Consider the following 4,122-nt stretch of genomic DNA (forward strand, 5'->3'; position numbering starts at 1 on the left):
CAAGGAGCTGATTTTAGAAAAAAAAAAAGAGTAATGAATGCAGTGTGTCTGAGTGTTTGGTACCAGATTAAAGCGATAATTTCCAGCTAATAGCCAAAAAAGGTGGAAGTAAGAATTTACCTTCTGATGAAGGAGGTGTTCTCTGTTTGTTTCTCTTTGCATACTATTGAAAAACAAATTCATATTCATAAATAACCAGCGCAATAATTACAAAATAATAATAATACAGAGCCAAGTCCTGCGTTACAACTTATCTAAATATTGATGATTATGATTACCAATGATAACCATTGTATTGAAAAGAACATGGGACGGTATGGACATATTTGTGTATCACCAACCACCTACACACAAACACACACACACATTAAAATAATTGAGCTTGTTGTGACAGTTGTCATTACAGTATTAACAAAAAAAAATGGCCAAAAATGCACAGAAATTATTCTACTTCTGTCTCAAATATGGTCATGCAGTTATTGTTCCATCCATTCAGAGTCCTGACAGCTGTTAACAGCTGGGTGACGCATGGTGAAAGATGGCAAAGGCTGCTAAAAGAATAGAGACAGAGAGGGACAGCTTTACTCTACAGATAATATACTGTAGGGTAGACTTAGGGTGGCATGGGTGTGTTTGACAGAAGGAATTTCATTTGGTTCAGTTTTTGTTTCTGTTTCTAAAGTTCGTGCCATGGCTGAGCAGCCGGTGTGTTTAAGGAAACGAACCCAAATGCAGACACCGAAGGAGATGGAACTGAGCTGTAAACAAAAAGCGAGCCTTTTATTGTGGCTGATGACATAAATACACAGAATAAGACAAAAGCCGAATGGGGGCAAAAACTAGACTAAAATCGAAACTGGGCAAACTAAACTGTGATTACTATCATTAAACTATGATAACTACTGACAGGAACATGATCCTGAGCAGGAACATGCAAATAACTATGATGAAAAACCAAGAACATGAACATGACCTGAGCAAACACATGAAAAACGTCTAACCTGATGTGAAGTGAAGGGAAGGAACACAGATGACATTGACCGAATGAAACACAGAGACTAAATACACAACTGGGGAAACAGCTGACACAAATGAACATAACAACATCACAGGGAAAGAGTAAAACTAAACACACTGAACAAAGAAACACAAGAATTAAAAAAAATCAGGAAACACGGAGAGACGTAGACATGACAACACAGGCTTGACAACATGAAACACAGACACGAAATACAAGTCATACTGACACAGAAGACAAGAACAGACTCACACAAGGGGACATAGATGAAAACTTAAACTAGAATAACATTCAACTAAATCCTAAATGATAATACTAACACAAGACTTAACATATTTTCAGTATAAGAAATGAAAAATACAAAATGAACTCAACATAACTTTGCACTTTGTTTCACTTGTGCTTTGGTATGAACAAGTATTCTCTCTTCCATATTTCAAAAGAAGTTTTCAGTTTATATAAATCACAGTCTGAAATACTCACCTGTCTTATTCTCAGGTTTTACTGTGTCTGTAGCAAAACTTAATGGGAAGGTCATAGAGAACCTGGCACCTGTTGTAGTAACATAGTGATTGCCTCAAGGAAATTAAAAAAATATTAAAGGTGTGACAGCACTTAAACAGGTCAGGTGTCTTTTTTTTAAATAAAGACAAAAATTGTAATTTGTTACCTCCACATTCGTCTTCATCCCTGTTAGACATGTCCGCAGGTCACCTTGCCTTCGACTGACGCAGAGAGAAAAACACATTTATCTGGTCAAATCATCCTAAAGAGGCATTTTGTAGCCCTGCCCCCAGCTGTCTTGTTGAATCTGAAGTATTGCCTTCCGTCAAGGATCTGAGTTGTCAGAAATCTCCACCCACGGTCATTCATTCATGTATGCAGATGATGAAAGGTTGCAGTGGTATCACTTTACCACAGATGTCTGTGTTTGGTGATGATTTTGCTACAGAGATGATTGTGAAAGTATAAGTTTATACTGAGCAAACTCAGTTAAGCAGTTTAGTAGCTCAGTGCTTACGATTTCCTACTACTTAAATATTTTTTATTTATTTTCTTCCTATGTTTGATCAACATAGGCTACTGACTGTGAACTACAATAATGGAGAAGTGCTCACAGTTTCAGCTGTTCGAGAGAAGAATGGTGATTGCAGTCCAAAGATTTGTAGATCAACCAGCTGATATACAGAAAGCACAAGATATCGTTGATAACAAATATAGCTGAACTCTAAGACCAGCCTTTGTGTCCTATAAGGAGCTTTCAAGAAATTATTAGGAGTGTAAACCAGACAAGGAGGTGGGAGATGTAGGCTATTTATTTATTTATGATTTTGAGGAGAAGGAAGTAATGTAGATAAGAAAGACTTTTTTGCCACAGTTAAAGATCACCTTTTATCAGTGCATCAGCAACCTTAGACCTGAATAACTAGATCAGGTTGAAAACAACCGTTAAAGTGTAGTGACACAGATTAAATTTAACATGAATCACATAAGAATGATTATGTTGATTTAATAAACTGCTCTCTCAGTGCCTGCGATCATCCTCTACCAGCAAAGCCTAACTGCTGTTCTTCATCATGGGAGAAATCAAACGTCTGCTTATTGATCAGAAAATAAATATGGTTTTAAATATTAGTTTGATCAAGTTTATTTTGTTATGCATGTTCATGTCATGGATTGTAAACATCTCAGAGAGGAGACGTGCTTGCATCCCAACAAGGATCGCCTAGACAATCTGTAACACTGTGGGTGGACCAGTGTAAATATTAATAGCATCAATACCAACACTGGTACTGGTATGAGATTGATACTAGCACAAAGACTGTTACTTTGATTCTCTCCTCTAAGTTCAGTTTATTGCTCCCGTTCATTTGAAAACAGGTCTGTGCAAACACCCCTCCTCTCACGCTTTGCTCCGCCCCCTCCTCCATGCTCTGCTGTGTTTAGTTGACTGGCAGTCGTGTGACAGTACACAACCCATCTATGGAAAGCAGAATATTTACATCACCCAATGATAGGCAAATTTAGTTCTGTTTCACAGCAGCATTCAGGATGGTAGGTTGTTAGTCTCCCCTGAAAAACTAACCTTTGGAAAAGTCAAGAGGACACTTACCTTTTTACTATCGATCATGAATTCTTACTCAGTGTTTAAATCACAATAAAGACATGAAAAGTGTTTTTGTGGATGATTCAAGTTGTATAGATTTGTGACTTTGCTAAAGATTAAATCACAAGTTAGATTGTCCGATTATTATAATCTCAATCTAATGACAGACAGAACGAGCCTGTTGACTTCTTACTCAGTGCAAACACTGGGAAAAGAAGGAAGTAAAACACATAACATACTGGCTACGGGCATTTATCTCATACTGAGTATGACAAGCACGGACTGTTTCCCAGGTCACCTCAGTGGTTTCGACGTGGAAGACACTCATATTTTGAACTGACACTTTGGTGGCATTTTGATTTATTTTGTAGTAATGTCTCCTTCCTGTTTTGCTGTTTGTATTTGATGTGGAGCACCTTGTGATTTTATCTTGCAAGGTGCTGTGAAAAGTAATAAAACTTACTTCTTTGCTGTAAATCAGTTTTGCTTTCATTTAACCTGCTTCTAAACCATTTCAGGACAAATAAGAGAATCCACACACACACACACACACATGCGCGCGCGCACACACACCCGCACGCACACACACACACTTAATGCAAGAAAACTAATAAAGTAAGAAATTTTATTGAGGGCAAAGCAGTAAGTAAAATCCATAAAATCATTAAAGTAATGCAAAAAAATACACTGTCAATGTGTAAATGCAAATACACATTACAGAACAGAAATTCCCTTTTTTTAAGTAGTAAGCATCTCCAAATGATGCTGTCCCTCCTCGACTTTTAAAAGAGGTGTTACCTACAGTTTGGTTCTTGAGCTGGTAAACCATAGTCTGATGTCAGGTGTTGTCCCTAAAGATTTTAAACATGCAGTAGTCAAACCCCTGATTAAAAAACCTGCTCTTGATCCTACGGTTATTGCAAATTACAGGCCTATCTCCAAACTACCTTTTCTTTCCAAAATTCTTGAAAAGGTAGTTTACAGCCAAATAATGGCC

This window comes from Pundamilia nyererei, unplaced genomic scaffold (genome assembly GCF_000239375.1).
Source record: "Pundamilia nyererei isolate P.nyererei 1_Seehausen unplaced genomic scaffold, PunNye1.0 scaffold00022, whole genome shotgun sequence".
In the NCBI taxonomy this organism is placed as follows: Eukaryota; Metazoa; Chordata; class Actinopteri; order Cichliformes; family Cichlidae; genus Pundamilia; species Pundamilia nyererei.